General features: G+C 40.6%; 1 protein-coding gene across 1 annotated transcript in view; it reads right to left on the minus strand.

The window, feature by feature from the left end:
- Positions 1 to 19,326, minus strand: part of zmp:0000000846 (tenascin) — a 56,462-nt gene extending 37,136 nt beyond the window's left edge. The window contains exon 1 of the mRNA XM_042223263.1: positions 19,023 to 19,326. The gene's annotated coding sequence lies outside the window, so the exon portion shown is untranslated. The remainder of the gene's footprint in view (positions 1 to 19,022) is intronic.
- Between the last annotated feature and the right edge of the window lie 907 nt (positions 19,327 to 20,233).

Consider the following 20,233-nt stretch of genomic DNA (forward strand, 5'->3'; position numbering starts at 1 on the left):
GGGTACTGGTACTGGTTTTATTTTGTTGTATTTATCTGCGACACTTTAAAGGCCAGAAAATATTGTCGGACATAAACCAGTCCGTGGCGCAAAAAAAGTTTGGTGACCGCTGGTCTACACAACACTAAGCAGCACTTCAGGTCAGTGAGCTTTGAAATATATCTGTGCACAGTCAAGATCACACATCTTTTAAAACCTACAAAGTGTATAAGAAAATGGTACTTAGGCTTGACTTTTGTAAACACTTTCCTAATGTCTTCACTCAGTAGCACCCATTATAGAATTTCTTTTTATGTTTCATTCTGAGTTTCAGAAAGACGTATCCGTAGGCTGCACAATTCATTTAAAATTTTAGCCACAATCACAGTTTTGCATTCCCACAATGAAAAGGCGATTTCCAAACAATATCTGAAATAGCCAGTGCAATCATTTTCCACTTGTCCAGTAAACACAGTGAGTGATAAGTACTCACTGGCAAAGCCTGTGCTGTAGGAAACACATTGCGGCGCAAATAAAGAGGCATCTCACAGGTGTTGAGTGCTTTGCTACGATTTTTTATTCACATCCATCATATAGGCTCAATTAATAGAGTGAAAGACTCTATTTTCCTGTAAGAAGACACACTTAAACTAGGTGAATGAACATGAAGACTCCTTTACAGGGACACTATAAAAATGAAAGCACTGTTTTCATGAGAACATGCAAAACTGTCAGAATCACCAGGTTCACCACAAAGACAGTGTCGTCTGCATATTTGAGAAGTGTCATGTTCTCCATGTTACAGGTTATATCGTTTGTGTTAATTGAGAATAAAAAAAAAACACAAAACAGTTAGTGTGGATGAATGATAAATGGACTGATTCTTATGTAGCTCTTTCTACTCTCCCAGAGTACTCAAAGCGCTCTATACAACGTGTCACATTCACCCAATCACACAAGCACTTTCTTCTAAGATTTCTAACATTCATACACAGATGGATGCATCAGAGAGCAACTTAGGGTTAGTACCATGCCCAAGGGTACTTGGCATGCAGACTGGAGGAGCCAGGATCAAACCACAAACCTTCCGATCAGTAAATGACCTGCTCCACCGCCTGAGCTACAGCCAAGGAAGTAAATGGTTGATTGAGGCTCAATATCTGAGCAGTGGAGATTAACATCACTGTCTGCTACCTTTTTTCCTTCTTTTGTTTTTGTCTCTTGCCTGTCTTGACATAGACATTGTCATACTATTTCACATATAATGCAATAGCTGAAGTAACACAAAAAGAAAGGAATAAATAAACATAGTAAAGAGTCCCAAGAACAAGAGGAGCCTGTAGAGATTCTATGCAGGGGTTCTTGTGAAAGCAAAATGTGTTTGGCACCACCGTGCATTCAGATCGCAATTCTGATTGCAAACCTGCCAGACAGCACGGGATTCAAAACAGGGGAAGAAAGGAAAAACACTTTCTGTCTGCTCATAGGATACCAGTTCTTTGTGAGTCTCTGCATGCTAGCAAGAAGCTAGTCATTAATAACTGAGAGTTGTGTTAAAGCCGAGTGTCTGCCAATCCCAGACCAGCAGTCAGTGTGATATTCAACGGGTAGCAAATGAGTTTGAAGGTTTGAAGCATTGTAGCCTCAATTTTACCCACAATTCAGTCCCCAAAGTCATCTTTGAGTCATAGAGTCACCTCAAGACGTTTTACTGTGCAAGTTAAATATCCTACAAATAAAAAAATGAAAAATCAAAATTTTGCAGATAAATTTTATATAAATTATATTTAAAAAATATGAAGGATGTTAGAGTCTGTTGATCCAGGTTCACCTCATCTTCTTTGTTACTGTGTTTAAATGAGATACTAGACTCATATTGATGTACAATAACATTTGGATAAATTATTTTTTTCATTGCGACTCAACATTGCTGCTTTTTCGTGTATAAATGAATTGTTGATTTGTGAGGCTTTTTTTGCTTTTCTTACAACAGTGCAATACTATTACAGCTCCATATGGTGTTTACATTTCTGAACAAAATGTTAAATGTGATTTGAAACAGACATCTGCATTCTCCAAGCAAAACAAAACAAAATCCAGTCGATAAAGGTAGGTCTGGCTTTGTTGCTGAGAAGAAAAGGGAACCTCAGAGGGTTCAGTTAATGGACTAAAACCATAAACCCGGATTATTACAATGGCACAAAGTAGATTTGTCACTTTTCATTGCAGGACAATCTGACAAGGAACAAAAAAACATGTCTGGACTTCAAGATCCTGTGATGCAAGGAAATATTTACATGTTCAACAGGAAGTTTAAATATATGCTGAAGAGAGTCCACTCACAGCCTGAGGAGAAACTCAATAAATCTATCAGCATTCATAAAATTAAATCTTCTCCCAAGCATAAAAAGGCCCCAGGGATTTGGTCTGAAGGGGAACCGTGCAGATGGACAAAATGTCTGTGGAATGAAGTAAATAGTTGACACTGTGGTCCCCTTTAATTTAAGACTGCACATGTGTTTCACATGTTCTACACACTGCAATACGGCTCATTTGGATCAGGCACAAACCATTTAACGTTTGGTAGCTGCTGCTACGGAAACTATAAACAAATGTCCGTTATGATTGCAACTGAAGAATGTCTGCCACCAATGGATCAAAACAGTTAAACAACCATGTCTCCGACTTCCAAGACGCCAACACAGCAGCTCTGTGAGGCTGTACTTAGGACCAGCTGTGCTTTGACTTAATGTTAATGTCAGCAGGCCAACATGTAATAACAATAATGCTCGTAATAACAATGCAAGGATGCTAATGTTTAGCAGGCACATAAAGTTCATCATTTCAGGTTATCATGTTAACAGTTGCTTACTCAAAGCATATTTGGCTTCTTTTTACTAGCTTAACCTAAATCAATTAAAAACAAGCCAAGAGATCATCAAATGAATTTGTCCTCACAGTAACAATTATGGTTTATCAGTACCAAATTTCATATTTGTTCTCTCAGAACCACAAATGGGAATCTCATGGTGGCACAAAGAGAAAGGTCAGGGACCACAGTCACTAAATCACCCACTGAGGTCCAACCACAGCTGTTTATTGCAGTGCTTCCAAAGGTTTTTCAGTCTGGACTAACCAACTGACGGACAAGAGAACTGTCACCACAACAGCCACACCTACACAGCTTTAAATCATGCACGGCCATAACAACTCACAACATCATCACTTTGGTCAAATTATAGTATAGACGACACTAAGAACATGCTCTGAGCTTTAAGTAAATGTTCAGAATTCAGCTTAAAATTAAGGTTAAAAAAACAAATGAACAGCAGCTTACATGCACAGAAAGCATCCTGTGATTACTGGCTGAAGTACATAAAAACACTGGTTCCATGACAGAACAATAATCTGGTGTGATTTTGATTAATGCTATCATTTCTTTATTCAAAAAAGCCAAAACTATACAAGCTTCAGCTTCTCGGTTCACTCTCATAAGATTAAATAAGTTTTGTTTTGGCATTGGTGGATTTTTACATTTTTATGAGCTCTTCTGATTAACAAAAGCCGTCAGTCCTTAAGTGCCACATTTGCTGTGTGACAATAACATATTATCATTGTGTGCTTTGTGTGTGGCCTCCGACAAAACACACATCTAACTTTCTTTAGTGTTATCAGCCGAAGAGTTAATTATAAAGATAATATTAACAATTACTATCTGGCTTTAGCTCATTAAATTTATGGTTCCTTTATTTCTCCTAGCATTACAAGATATGACTGGATGGGAGTTTTTTTTTTATGTATTATTATCTCTTCTTCAAATGACATGTTTTTTTCCTGCTTTAAGAAGTCACCAAAGACTGAACATTCATACTGACACGCTGCTCGGTCCAGTTCTCTATAATCTAAACAATGAAACTGGCATAAAGAGAAGCAAAATGTTTCCTGTCCCACCTTAAGACAGCGATGTAATCATGGAGCTCCGTCTTACCTAAAAGGAATCAGTTCACAAGTCTTAACTTGGAAACTGTAAAGATAAAACTACCATCAGCATTAAATTGGATCATATCGTAAAATGAACAACAAAGCAAATAAATGGTTACAGAGTCACAATTTAAAACTGAAAGTGGACTACAGTGTGTCAAAATAATGCCATGATTAATTAAGTACTTTTTCTTTATGCAGTTATGCAGTGCAGTCGAAGAGCAGCATTTTCCTGATTTTACTAGCTAGCCTTAAACTCAGGCCAGTCACGCTACCAGTAAAGTTCAGCCTGAACCCCTACAGTCAGGGTCTGATTCACCACTGACTAAGATTAATGAGCTGTCCTCATTAGTGGTTCTTTCTAATTGCCTTGTTCCACTTATGGAATATAGTTTATGCTGGATACCTTTGCTAATAAGGACACTATAATTTCAAAGTATAGACCAACCAAGAACAGACTTAGTCTGTTGACCTGACAAAGCCCTACATGTATATTTACACCTCACACAAATCCCTAATAGAAGTTGAAAAAACACCAAAACTAGATTCAACTATTCCAGAATTATTGCACTCAACATTTAAAGCCCTCTATCACTTTGTATCTGTTCTAAACATTCTTATCAAAAAATTCTCTGATTCACTGAGACAAAAAACTAAACAAAACAATGTAACACGTTTAGTAGTGGTTTGTGAGATGATTGAGAGGCTATAAAATGTTGAAATTGAGATACTGTGGGCCTACAAGTGGAATAATAAACAGCAAACACTGAAATAGTGCAATAAACAGCTCAGGCTGACTCTGACTCTGAGCATCCCGTGGCTCTGTGGGCTGGAGATGTCCGTGGTCTCATCTTTTGGTCTTCCACAGTCTTGTTTTTTTTTATCTATTTTAGCTGCGATGTTAGGAAGTCTTCTTGTTTAAGGCCTCTTTACGGAACAAAATAATCTAGAACATTTTATACTCTTTGTGATTCAGATTGTTGCCAGTTTCAGTGTTTATGCTCTGTTACCAAGTTAAAGTCTAATATTCTGCTGAGCCGTATCTGTTTATCTAGACATCGGATTGTAAGGTTTTTTTCCAGAGGGGGTTTCCCGGATTTATAATCAACAAACTGTCAGTAACTCGTAAACATAGTGACATAGGGAAGCTTACTCTTTGATGACCTCATTAGTTTTATGATCCGCTATAACTCTTGGAGCCAAGTGACATTTGCAGGAAACGTTTAATAAGCTCCGTCTGCCATCAATTTATTTCATGACAACAGCTGCTTCATTCATGGCTAATATCAGAAGAATGATTTAGGAATTTCTAAGGTGAAATAATTGCAGTTAGGTGCTTGTAACAGCAGATGAACTGCAGGAAAAGGTAAATGTTGTTGGTTTGCAGCTCTAAAATTAAGCATCTAAAGACATAAAAACACTGTTTAATATTGCATCCTGTATTTATTATTATTATTATTAACACTGATGACAAGAGTGACAAGCCTCTATAAAAGATCCGTCCTCATGTGACCACTGGATTCTCTACCGGCCATGTGCAGACAGTAAGCAGGCCAGAGGTGTCAAAGCTCACATAAACATGAACTAATATGGCTCTGAAGGCATTACTAACCTCTCTTAGGTCACTCCTGAGGCTTGCCACAACATCTGCTGAGAGCAGCTTTAACTGACACTAAACTGACAGGCTGGATGGAGATCACCTCCCTTTGTTGTCTCATTGTAATAGCTCTAATGAGCTTCTGCTCCTCACAGATTAGAGGATCTGCAGGCCCAGACATTAGCGTAGTTGAAGGATTAATGACACAAGTCATTGATATGTCCTGAATGTACCAGCTGTGTTTGTCTGTGTGGAGCTGGTGCTTAATCAACCTCAGGGTCTGAAAGGCTTACTGAGATCGGTGACCAGTCAGTCATCACTGCCGTTGTTGCAGTTATGATCCCTTTTCATCAAAGCAGTATTATTAAGTCAGATCACAGTGATACACAGTATCGATCCTCGGGCTGAGCTACAGGAGACTACAAGAAAAAATGAATTTCATAAAACAGTGGATACATATGTACATGTACAGTATGTAGCATTTGTTACACTGTCAAAAGAAATTAACTGTCAGCATCCCATATATTGTTATGTACAAAAATTATATTACACGATTTTTGTTGGGTTTTGTTGTCAATCTTAACTTAATCATTATTCTTTCTTGTGGTTTTCATGTTCATATTTTCCTCGATACTACATCTCTCCTTCATTTACGACAGGGTAGATGTTGCTCAGCAGGTAGCGCATGTCATCTCCTCATTGGAAGGTTGGTGGTTTGAGTCCTGGCATGCCAACTAACTCTTGGGCAAGATACCAAACCCCGAAGTGCTTATTGAAGTGAAACAAAGTGCTCTGAATGAATCAAGTAGTGCTTCCCACTTTTCTTTGTCTCCGTGCTGTGATTAAGGTTTCGGTCTTTCTCGTCCCTCTGATTCCATAATTGTTTCCACTGGTGTCTGTTTACTGTCCCTTTCTGACTGTTTGATCTGCCCTGTGTTTGATTGTACTTACCGAAGGCCCCTAAAACCCGGTCCCCGTGTGTGTGTGTCTGTGTGTGTGTTTATAAGTTTGTGTGTGGTCTTGTCCCTTATCACTTGTCAGATTAGCTGTTTGTTCTCCGTGTGTCTACCTCTCATGCCTCTTTGTTTACTTTGTGGATTCCATTATCAGTCAATAATTGATCACTTTTTGTTGTTTAACCTGCCTCTACATCCTGCACTTGGGTCCACTAACAAGATGTTTCAGCCCAAGTATATGTAAATATACTTATGTGTGCTTAGATGTATGTACTGTATTTATTCTTACTGTCTAAAGATAGTAGCACATAATAGCACGTGTGGTGCATGTTCTCCGGTTGCTGCTATAAAAATGGCATCCATGTAGTGCCCAAAATGTCTCACCAGCTGTCTGCAATGGTTCTCTATTAAGCCCACTGTGAAGATCACAAGCGAACAGGTCCAAACACAGCCTAAGAGTCCAGCCCGGTGTGCTGCGCTAAACCGCAGCATGCCATCATGTTCACAATGCTACAAAACTACTCTGACTTTAGGAATAGCATGCTTAGCAGCTACATGTCTGAACAAAATTTCATGGCAATCCATCCAATAGCTCACAGTCCCAGGAGTCATGGCATGACTAATAAAAACACGTCTAATCATACCAAATAATAAGTCTCAATTCAAATAGTCACTTATGACAGCTACTCCAATAAAACTACAGAGAAATACACATCTGCCGTTGCAGTCGACATCACCCGATTTCACTTCACTTTCATGTTTGATCAGTTTAGCTTCCTGAGTTAATGGTTTTACTGAGTTCTCGTTATTAAGGGAAAGAAAATATCTGCCAATTAAAACAGACAAAGAAGTACATGACATGCACCGACTGCATTAGGAATGTCTATTGTCACTGCTGCATGCCTCAGTGATCTCGCTGCTGTAAAGTTGAGATGTTCGGGGTTTATTAACCACAAAAAGAGATTTCTGAAAGCCACGGAGAAAATTGAGCAGCAGATATCATCATCCTCTGAGAAATTTAAAATGAAGTCATTACCGTAGGCTGCGGCTGCCATGATTGCTTTACTATAAATAACTTAATAATTCAAACAGTGACAAAGCACTGAATATCATTGCTTCTCTTTGATGTATTTTTCTGAAAATCACGAGCATGGATTATTCCAAACATTTGCACAGCATTATTGTCATATTAACGGCAAAGCCTGCCAACTCCAGAAGACAGTGGAAATGTGATTTTTCTTTCCATTAATAAATCTTCTTCGGATTTGAGAACAAGCAATACACATTGTCCCAAAACATCAGCCAAAGTCCCAGCTGACAAATATCATCCAGAATGAAGCTGTAAATGTGTGAACTCTGATATCATGTTACAGCGCTTATGCCAAGACTGTTGGCATAATCTATTGGTGTTTATGTTAGTTACTAAACTGTAATCCTCTCCAGAGTGTCGATGACATTCATGCCAGCTGCAGTCCTGCTAAGACTCTGTTTTCTGTTTAAAATACTTGTTTGGCACAGCGGAGCTTCCAACTTTTAAACAACCTACTGGAGCAAAGTAATGTCCGCTTGCCCCCCCTTATCACAGCCTTTATTTATCTTTGAGTTGGAGGAGGTAAATTAATTTGAAAAGCTTATCAGGACAAGCTGTGCAGATGTTTTCTTTAACACTTACCTTTTCCTAATTTGTCTAAAGCTCATACTTTCTGAAACCATCTTTCTACCACTGCTTTAAAATAAGTGAACTACAGCCAGCTGCTCCTGAATCCATAGGGGTTTTCCACAGTGCGTAGTTCCGCATGTTTGACATATCACTTTTTTTTTTAACGTCGGATGCAACCGAATTCCTAATGCAACCCCAAAGACATTTGTGTGTAAAATCAGATATTCACTTTATCTTAAAGAGAACAGAAGCATGGAGACTCCACAGGCCATGCCAAAAAATGTTCAGATAGGATGCTTAGACACAACATTTGCGATTTCTTATTCATATAATATAATATATCGACAAAAAATAAAATAAAATACAGATGCAGTAACTTGTGTAAGGCAAAGAGACACTTTCAAGGCAAAAAAAGTGAAGAATTAAGAAAGAATCGTTTAGCTAAAGTTTCTAAGGATTCTGAACTAAGACACTTAATGTGTTTATTACAATTTGAAATATTAATTACTGTCATTGTATTTTTGTGGGGAAAGGTAACAAACAAAACCACCTAGGTAACCACCTAAGTTTTTTAGATATATATGGTGTAGACTGAGACAAAACGGGGAGAAAGAGGAAGACATGCAGCAAAGGGCCACGGGTCAGACTCAAAGACTGGTCGCCTGCTCATCAAACTTGCCTTTTTTTCCTCCCTGCTTTGCTGATCAAGAGTGCTGATCAAGCAACACCACAAATTCAAACCAAATATTTTGAAAAATGAAACCAATATGAAGTGGCAGCAACTGCAGTTCCTCTAATAGCCACTTAAAGTTGGCTCCAAAACCATGGACAGTGTAAAAGATGGATGTAGCTATCATGACATCACCCACTGGTTTACAACGTCCCTTTTTGCCTGCAGAAAATAGTGGTTGGGGATATTGCTGTGAAGCTTCTTGCTCAACAGCTTGTGACTGACCAGTCATTATCCAAAGAGCATAGATAATCCTCCATAGCATGACCAAGATTTGCAACCCGGTATCACCATATGATCTTCAGATAGAATTCAGGTTTAAGACACTTCCACATTTGCTTCATTTTTCTGACCTGGAAGATATAAGTACGTGTTATATGCTGTATGTGCTCCACATACAAGTCACATCCGTAGCCTGTCATGGTATAATGTCCAAATCTGCAGAATTAATGAAAATGTCCACACTTGAGAGACAGGTGGCTCCCATTTCAGCTTCAGTGTTCATTGCACAAAAAAATCCTAAATAAATGATCCAGTAGTCTTTTTAGACATATGAATTAACCATTTAGGTTTTTGTTTGTTTGTTTTAGCTCATATTTGAAACATAAAAACAACCACAAACAGATGGGTGATATCAAACTGGTTATGTCTATCTGAAATAATGATCTAAGGTATCAGGGAGCGATCAATGTCTTAGTGAAAAATGAAAATTATAGTGCTTTTGATACCTAAAATGAAATATAGTTCCCCTTCTCTCTAATCTCTCCACAGAAAAAAACTGGAATCACATTTGCCTAAAAAAAATTGCTCAACACATATTTGTCAAGTTTGAACAAAGGACGTTCAAATTTAAATCTTATAATGCTTAATTTCAGTCACTTATTATAATAATAATAAACTTTATTTATAAAGCACACTAAAAAACCAAGGGTATACCAAGGTGCTTGACAAAAATAAAATAGGAAAAGGGAGATGGGAGGGAAAAGAGAAAGAACCAGGCACGTATCAATTATAAAAACCTTGACAATCATAAGATATAAAAGTAGTTCACAAGCATAACGGATAAAAATGTACCAACGCACACCAAGTGTTAACTAGGTGGAAAGGCAAGATTAAACAAATAAGTCTTCAGCCGTGATTTAAACAGTGGCATAGAATCAGACGCCCAGATAGCGACAGGAAGGTTGTTCCATAAGACCGGGGCAGCTACAGCAAACGCGCGGTCACCGCGAGACTTCAGCCGAGAACGAGGTTGCTCCAGAAGAATTTGGGTAGCAGATCTAAGTGCTCGGACAGGAGTGTGTAACCTGAGAAGCTCATTGAGGTAGCTCGGCGCCAAGTTATTAATGGTTTGTAGGTGAAAAGTAACATTTTAAATTGAATGCGGTATTTAATTGGAAGCCAGCGCAAGCCAGCGAGAACAGGAGTGATGGAAGAAAACTTCCTGCTACCTGTCAAAAGGCGTGCCGCCGCATTCTGGACAGTCTGCAATCTAACGAGAAGGGTGGAGGAAAGGCCAATGTAAAGTTATTAATGACCTGTAGAGTTAATATTATAGTTCAGAAGAAGCTATGGGCCTATTGTGTATAGAAGTTACAGCACACAGCTGAAAACAGGCCTGGATGAGTTATAGCACTGGTAGTCTCTTCTGAACCAGCAGGGTCTCCCTGGTTTGCAGGCCTGCCTCATTCCTTTTAGCTGACATCTCCCCACTGTGGGAGATGGCTGGTCTTCACAGAGGCTATTCAGTCTGGCCTTAGTTAGCAGCTACTCAGCTCTTTTATGCACACAGCTGCAGGAACTCTGCGGTCTCCACTTGGACAGGGACATACGGAAAATGTGTGGGAGCACGAATTTGATTGTTCTCACTCCCGTGACGTCTTCTACAGCTCAGGCTGCAGTTGTTACAATTCTTTAAATTGTTATTATTATATGAGAAGTAGTCTAATAAAAATTAATGACCTAAGTCTACGAGAAATTTTCTAAACTTTGAAAATGCTTCAATATGAAGATTAATGACACCAAATATGATTCTAGCAGGGACATATAAACAGTAACTAAATCTTCTAACCCTGGATATGATTTAAGATCCTTTGTTCAAACAATAAATTTACCCGGTCAGGATAAAATACTGAAGCCACCCCACAGTCAGTCAGCCTGTTGTTATAATGATGTGCTGATGAGCCAGCTAGCCATCACTTGCTGTCAACAGTGGCTCTGCTGTACAGATGCCTTAAAGTATACAGCCAGGTTAAAGTAAATACATCATGTAGATACAGTGGGCTACATTTCAAACTTGCTCTCACGCCATATTGAGGCAGCACAGCACCCCATTTGTCTCTGCATTGGACAGGAAGGACAGATATGTCTGGGCATAACCCTTACAGGATCATTTTATGCCTGGTAAACAGCATGAAGGTCAACATAAAGGAGATATTCTGTTAGCTTAGAAAATAAAAATCATGCCTGTTGTTGAGTCATGTTGTAGTTTCTTTCAGACCGCACTTTGCTGTTTTGTATAATACTGTGGGTACAGATTGTTTTAAGGGTTTATGACTCTTTAAGTCTTTTTACTGTGTCCAGGAGGCAGTCTCCAACATGTTCTGTATATTTCCAGCTGTGAGCTGTTAGCCTTCATCCTTTTCATTTATGTGCTAGTTTGTTATGAAGTGTGATGTTGTCCTGCAGGGTTGACAAAGTACCCACAAAACACCCATTACACTGATCCCACTCACTGTGGTTGCAGTTGGAGATCCTACCTATGTAAATTTATGAAGAAAACCCCCCCAAAACAAACAAAACTGGTGATTACGAATACATTTTAGGAGGTATTTGTGCTAAACACAGGTAAGAAGTAGGAGGCACCACTTTGTGCAACATTTACAAATCAATTATTTATTAAGTCTGATTTTTAAGGAGGCAGATCACTGATGCAGTGTCAGCACAGTTTGAGAGACACAAAATAGCATTGTTGAACCTGCCTTTGATTTCCAAATAGCTATTAGATGAAAACTTGTCATATCTCTGTATGGTGTGCAGGGTGCCTGCAGATCACACAGAAAGGATTCCAGTAAAGACCTAAGACAGGAAACAGATAAGACATGCAACTGGCCCTTCGGTTGATTCATCTACTGTTTGCCGAGGCCTCAACAGAAAAGGTCTCAGTGGAAAGGCGGCTGTCAAGAAGCCCTTAATGAGGAAGTGAAACAGAGATAAAAGGCAGAGGTACGCCAAGTTACACAGGAACTGGACTGAAAAGCATTTCAGTCTTATGAAGTGATGAATATAAATTTGAAATATTTTTTTCAGAATCAGCATCAGTATGTACAGAAGAGGTCAGGAGAGAGGCAACATGGAGAGTCTGCAGCCATCTATAACATACAGTGAAGGCTGTGCTGTGGTTTGGAGCTGCATATCAACCAGTGACGTTGTGGATTTTCTCCAAATTGATGGAATTATGAACACAGGTTTTGATTCACCATGCAATAAATCTTTCAGATTGGCAGTGGTTTCAAACTGATCTCAGTTTGTGCAGTAGAAGCATTACTGAAGCAGTGTGGGATCGTGTTGACAGCGAAGGGAACAAAAGGAGCCAACTTCCCAAAAAAGAGCTTTGAATGTTCTTCATGATAATCAAGGTAAAAGTAATACCGTACAAGTAATAAATACTTTCCCAATCAGTGTTTGGTGGTAAATCTCACAGGTACGTGCATCATTGTCTAATTATAAAAAGGAAAAAAAATGTCAGCTGTCAATCCAAACAGGCCCAGAAGTGATGAAATAGCTACCAGAGGCAGAATCACTGAAGGTATCATAGTCATTAGTTTATAAATGTACACATGCCACACTGACACCCACCCAGGAAAGATAAAAAACCCTGAAAATCTTTAGACTTGACTGACCAAAGCTGATTATCTGGCAGGGCCACTTATCCAGGGCAGACTAGCAGCCTAAGCAAAGAAGGAGATCCAAATGCTAACCTCTACTCTGAGTCTCTCGAATGACTCAACTCCTCGTTTCCACCATATCCCCATCTGGCCAATTAGATCCTCTAAGTATAATTTCTATTTTTCTACACAAGGTATGTCTGACTAAATAAATCAAAGGTACTGCAGGAAGCAACTTCAGCACAGTAGTTCCTTGAAAAGTTATTTACTTTTTGGCTCCTGATTCTATTTGTATAAAGTGTTGCCAGAAATGCTGCATGAGCTCCTGCACAAGGACAACTTCATGCAGCTGCTGCACGTGCAGCTCCACGTGTTGTGTTTTCAGCAAACATTTGCAATCAAACTGAGGTCAAGAGGAAGGAGTATTTACACATCACACACAAATATTAAGCTCACAGTTCATAAACAATATTTTTCATCTGTCATAGTCACACTAAATATGGGACACGAGTCAAAACACTTCAGTGTTATTGTTACAAACAGCTTAGAAGTGTCAGTTTGTTGATATTTTTCTCTTTTGCAGTAGAGATATTTCTAATGTGGAGCTGTTTCATTAGCATAGCGTATAAAACATGAGATACCGTCATCTCGTCCTGTTTCCAGTGGAAAGTCATCATTTCTGGGAAATACGAATTGAGATAAAGTCATTTAGTCTTAGAGTGATAATGACAGATAATAAAAGATATGCAACATTGTGGGAGGACTATCAGCACAAAGAGATTCCATGAAAAACATAATGAAATTTAAATGAATAGCTTTAAACTTTACAAGATACAGATGTAAAGATGTAAAGTAACTAAAACTGGAAACACTGAGAAAGCCTGCTTATAAAAATACAGATAAAATAATAAAATAATGAGTTTGCCAATGTGTTCTCCTCAGGTTGTTCCAGAGAGTGGGTGCTCTAACATAAAAGACCTGGGCATCCTTTCTCATCAGCTGGGATTGTGGGATGGCAAGCACATCCTTGGCTGAATACCTCATGTTATGACCTGGCACGTATGAGGAATATTTACAAGAGGGATAATCGTAGTAATCGATAATTGTTTTGAAATGAGAGCGAGTATATATTTAAGGATGAAGGCCTTGAAGTTTCAGTTAATATATTTCTCAGTGACGTATCAAGCACTACTTCCAGGAAAGCAGCAAGAAAGATGAGAAAGACTCAGCCATTATTCCTACCAAAAATAAAGTTTCTCTAATGTAAAGGCATGTGCTTAGTTAAAATTGCTACATATTGCGTCGAGCCACCTGGGGGGCTCTTCAACTGGTGGGGGAGATTGTCACACCTTGCAGGAGCTTTCCTCTCCTCAGGAACTCTCTGCAGGAGGGGGAGATACAGGAGAGGTGGAGGAAGATCTCAGCCTGGGCGTCTATTGTCTCATGTAGTCTGGAAGATGAGTGGATGGTGGGGTGGGTGCAGTTTTCTCTGTGGTGGGGTTGGGTGGACTGTCCCGGGCTCTGTGGGGCCGGGGGGCGCTGCTGCGCTGGGCCCCGGTCTGGATGGGCCTGGGCCCCCTTTCCCTGGCGGGTCGCGGAGTATGGGAGTGCCTACTGGGGTCAGCGGGGGAGCTGGCCCCAGGGAGGGGTCACCTGCCCCTCCCTTCCTTCCCTCCCCATCTCCAGCTGCCTCCCTCTTCCCGCTCCACCACAACCACCCACACATGCAGGGCCTTGGAGTAGGGGTATGTCACCAGGGTGCAGAGGAGGCTACCCCCCCCCTCTGTCCCTTCTGGCTGCCTCTGCCTCAATTTTATCCCACAACTTAGACATTCACATTACTCACACTCTCATTACACATACATATAGGATCTTGGGGGGTGGGCACGATACACGGAGTCCAAAGTACCATCAGGGTGTACACCCCACCCCTGGCGTCGTTGCCCACCTCTCAATTTTAAATACACGTAGACATTGAGGGCTAGCAGGAGGGACCATGCGCTTACCTGCTGCTCTCTGGCAGGTAGCTCCATGCCCTCCTGGGTTTTAAATGCACCTTAGAACACACATGCATCAACACTACAATGAGCGGGTGGAGGGAGGTTTGGAGTCTTCTCTCACCCCCATTCTCTGCGGCCTGCTGGAGCGGGGGGGCTAGGAGGAGGAGTTGGCCGTCCGACTGCGGTCTGGAGTGTGGGGCCTCCCTGCTGCTGCGGAGTCGGGGCGGTCTGCCTCCCCCACCGCAGGGAAAAGGGTAACACCACCTGGGTCTGGGTGCAGTTCCCCCCTCCAGGGGCAAGGGTACCTAGACCCGGTTGTAGAGTACGCTTGGGGAGTGTGATCGTGTGTACAGCGTCTCTTTATGTCTGTCTCCACGTTGGTTGAGTGTGGAGTAAGTGCATATGAGAGCATGAGGGTGGGAATGGATGTTTGTATCTGTGTGTGCCTGTATGTCTGTGTCTATATGTCAGGTTGGGTTCAGCGCCACCTCTCTGGGGACATCTCAGGCCCTCCAAGGTTTGGAGGCCTATCTCCCCCTACCACCACTTCCCCTGCCAGTGGCGGACTCCCTCAGTGTCGGTGCGTTGGTGGTTCTTTGTGTCTGGGGGTGGGCGTCCGGGTACACACCGGCTCACTCCTTGGCGGCCGCTTATCGGGGCCTGGAGCCTGGGGCTCGCTCGGGCCACTTCGGAGGTGGGGTGCCCCCGGCCTCTCGGCCTGGGGCTCGGTCACTCAGGCACGCTGGCTGCCGGCGGAGCTCACGGGCGCGTCACTGCAACTCCCCCTGGCTTCTGCTCCGCGGCTGCTGAGTGAGCCCTCATCTGGGACTCTCCTCAGCTCTTTCTGGGACAGTGGCGCGGCTGCCCCTCTGTTGGTCTTCCTTGGTCTCTTGTGTTCTGGGGGCCTCTGGATGTCTGGAGTTTTGATCTCCTCCATACCTGCTTCATACCCTGGAGGACGGGGCTGTGGCCCCCCCACACCCTCTAGCAGATCATTACATGGAGAAACCTTTGGAATGCAAGCATGCTGATCCACACAGGTATGCACACGGGTATTCACAGACGCGGACTACAGCTTTCTTGGCTGCTGCCTCAAAGCACATTGTGCGCTGTCTATCTTGCGTGCTGCACAATATCGTTTATTATTTAGTATCTACTGATATCTACTGCTAGCTAGTTTATTGTGATGGTGCCGTTTTTTTTATTATGTTGCTCTTTGTTGTTTGCTTTCTCTTCTGTTTTTTTTCTCCATACAGGTGACCCAGGTGTTTTTTTTTTTCTTTCTTCCCCCCCTTCTCACCGTCTCTTCTCCCCTTTGGTTTTCTTTCTCTCCCTCTCTTTCTTTCATTCTTTCTCCCTGTCCTATCCCCCAGTCATGTCTGTCCCGTTTGTAGCAACTGAAAATAAAATAAATTCATAATTATAATAAAGGTCAATCAAATGGACCAATATGGCAAGGCCATGATGATCCACTTGGTAAAATAAATCCGCTTGGCATCTTTCTTGGCCTTAAGACAACAATTCTGATGGCTAAAGATCCAAACGGGACACAAAAAAAAAAAAAAAAAAAAAAATTGCTACATATTAATGACTGGCTTTGATAAAGCATGCTGAAATCCATCATCATAGACCAAGATGCTCCAGGAAGTCAGGAAGCCGTACACATGAACTAGCAAAAGACAAGGTTTTTGAGCTGTTTGAGAAGACTTCCACCCACATCAGGTCAGCGAGAGAGTCCTAAATCCTATAAAGACAAATTTCTGATGACACAGTTTCCCTCATCGAAAGCCCCACCGCAACCAACCAAAACAATCTGCTGTTACCACGACAACTGCACGATTTGCCTTCAGATGTGGGTGACAGTAGGAGTGGGAACATTTCCGTAGAGGTTACTCATACAGGAAGTTAATGTGGGACACATGGCAAACCCTGCATAGGTTTACACAGGCGCCCACTCTGACATGCTTTTTGGTCTTCGATGTCTTTTTCCCCCTAAATGCCCAAACTCTCAATTCAGCCTCTCAAGATAACAATTTGCCAACATGTCACCATTTTACATTTTTGTACACTGAAAGCAGTGAGTGACTCATAGGTCACTCAATGTTATTTTGTGAGTTAAATCATGCCATTAATCTGTCATGTCTGTCACATCCTGTTTCTTTCTTGGTCAACTTCTTGCTTTGTTTCTGTTTTGTCTGCTCCTTTGCCTGCATCAACTTCTCATTGCCCTTGTTATTGTGCCCTGTCTTATTTTGGTAATTGGCTTTCCTCACACAGCCTTTGTTGTTTTACTTCCTGTCCGTGCCTGTTTTTCTGCTCCTTATGATCGCCTGCTCCGAACTGATTGTTTTCACCCATATTCATTAGCTCCACCTGTTCACAATTAGTTCCCTGTGTATTTATAGCCCTCTTTTATTTTTTATGAATTGTTAAGACTGTCTGGGTTCTCCTTCACTCCTGTCTTGATTTGAATCACTCCTCTGGTCTCCTGGGTTGTAAACTGTGTTAGCAACCAATGGCTTCCTTGCCAGTTTTATTCCTGCCTTCTCTTGTCTGCATTTGGGTCCTCTTTTTGAATAAAACATAATGCTTAAAGAAAAGATGGTGCCTTGAGCTAAAATTATGCTGAAAACTAGTCTAAAAATGTTACTTTAAGGCTGGACTATTTTTATTCCTCTTGTTTTAAAAACTCCCTGGAAAAGCTTTCACTTGATCCAAAATGCTACAGTGAGAGTACAAATGGGGTCTACAAACAGAGATTTATGGCTTCTCTTTACTTGCTCCCTGTGAATTGAATTTAAAATCCTTACAGTGTACAACATCCTGAATGATCAGGTGCCATCATATCTTGAGGGCCTCATACCAGAGCAAAGACTGATGTTCAAGTCTCTCCAACTGCAGGTTTACTTTTTTTTTGAGTTTCTAAAAGTAGAATGGGAGGCAGACCCGTCTATCTGATCAGGTGACTCTGGCCCATCCCTTAGTTATGCTAATATATGCTTTGACTTTTGGGGGGATAGAAATGGTGTCTGTTTTCTGAATTTAAACTAGGTTCTGGTTCCACAGAAGCGAGGCCTCCAAATTCAAGGCTATCTTTCCCACTCTACCTTTAAATACCCTAGGAATCACAAATAAACCAGCACTCTGAGAGCAAAGTGCTCTGATGGGGCGATATGGTACTATAAGGTTTTTAAGTTATGATAGGGCCTGATTATTCAAGAACTGTGAGAAGGTTTTAAATTGGAGCCTGGATTTAACAGGGAGCCAGTGAAGAGAAGCCAATATGAGAAAAAGAGCTCTCTCTTTCTAGTCCCTAAAGTACTCTGGCTGCAGCATCTTTGATCAACTGAAGGCTTTTCAGTGAGGTTTTAGGACAAAATCATGCTAATTAACTACAATAATCCATTCCAGAAATAGTAAATGCATAAGACAAAGCATTTATTAACATAATCAAAATACTGTTATGAAACAAAAAGCAGTGAAATCTATCTATTACTTTTAAAACTGGAATCTATCTTTAATTTTTGCCTACAAACCAGTCTGCATAAGAATCACCATGACAAACTGTCTGTTTTCTTTGTTGACGTTTGTCCCCTGGCGATATTAAAATTTGAAACCCTGACAGTGTTTCCAGGTTGTATCAAACATCAGTTTCTGTTCTGCCTCAAACTGCGCTCCACCTCACGGAGAACATGATTCAGAAACCATGGTGAGGAAATCACAAACATCTCAAATAGACCGATTGGGGAAAAGATGTTGCTTTCAACCAGCTGTTGAGATAAATCATGATCAGACAACTGCAATTCTCAGATACTCCAAAACAAAGCTGAGGGTTACGCAACATTTATGATTTTTTCTATAATACTAACCCTAAACACACAAGTGTTTTTCAATGTTTCTAACAGCTACATGGATACTAAAAACCGTGTGTGTGTGTGTGAACGAAAAAAACTGCAGATAAGGAGCCAAGGTATTTAATACTCAGTTAATGACATCACTCTAAAATATCATGCATATTATAGTGTCACTGGATATCAGATGTCCTTCAAATCAATCAGGCTGGCCATGAAGCTTTCATACTTCACTAAAATTTAAAACACTATAAGCGTTACAGCAGGGACAAGAAAAGTGTTTTCAGTTAGATGCTTTGTACACATGACACAGTATTGACCAAACTTATCCTCGATTTGTCTGAAATTCACTAAAATGAGTGGAAAAGTCTCAGTACTTACAACACACAATGTGTCGGCCACTTTGGCTCATGCAGCAGATGCAACTGAGTCCTCTGTGAGAAGCTTCCATCAATGAAGTGACTACAGGGGGGGAAAAACAGCATGCAAGGCTGTAACACATGATCCAGTATAGCAGGAGACACTTAATCCAGATCCAGTCTTCAGTGGAGTACTCCCCCTTTTGTCTTTGAAATCAAAGAAAAAAACAGCAAAATTGACATCAATAAATTGGGAATTTATCTTGAGCAAGAAACACTGGTAAAGTTTGTTGGTGCTCTCGGTGGCCAACAGTAGCTGATATGTGCACGGGTCATCTGGCTCTCTGCAGGAGGTCTGTAAAGTAAAGAAGCCAAAATCAATACAGCTAATAAGCCATCAACTGAACAAAAGAGGTCAGTGCTCCCAGACAGAGAGAGATTAGAGCTGGCAGGCTGGTCTGGATACAGTGACATGAACGCCATTCATCTACATTTATTGGATTTACTGTAAAATCTTTTGTCTCCCTGACAAAAGGCAGAGATGACAGAGTTGACAGTTAAGATTTTATGAACCTGATTGCTTTTGCAGGTTTTTGAATCCCTCTCGACTTTACTGTTTTGCAAATATGGGTTACTTTATTTCTTAACAAAAAACTATTGCAACTGATTTTATTAGATCTGGTGTACTGTGTATGCTGCAAAATAAGAAGCAGTCTTGTTGTCAAAATTAGGTTTGCATCACACACAGACATTATATTTGCAACATTACAAACACACATATTGCAACTATGACCTAAAAGCTTCTTGTTGGGAGCCTTTTCATGCTATAAAAACAAGTGATTTATGAAATTCCAGACTTCTCTTTATTACTAAGTTACTGGATTTTAACAGCCTTTTGGTTATACCTGTACTTCACTTTAATTTCATCCTGTTAAACAAATAAAAAGTTTTATTGGACAGATTTGATGTTTACCTTTAAACTTCACGGTGCCATTAAAAGAACAGGTCTCCGATAATTACCATTGGTAATATAGAATGAACATTGACCTCACTGACTCGGTTTCTTTGCACTTTAACAAGCGTTTTTTTTTAATCAGTGGTGGCAATACACTACATGATAAAGTATATCGAATGGATAATAAGAGAGTGGAAAAAAGAACATTTTTGAAAATTTTCCAGTGTCTTATTAATCTAGAAATAAATGCATTGTGGTGTAAATATGGTAAATTAATC

This window comes from Haplochromis burtoni, unplaced genomic scaffold (genome assembly GCF_018398535.1).
Source record: "Haplochromis burtoni strain Fernald_Lab_line unplaced genomic scaffold, NCSU_Asbu1 Contig_107, whole genome shotgun sequence".
Lineage (NCBI taxonomy): Eukaryota > Metazoa > Chordata > Actinopteri > Cichliformes > Cichlidae > Haplochromis > Haplochromis burtoni.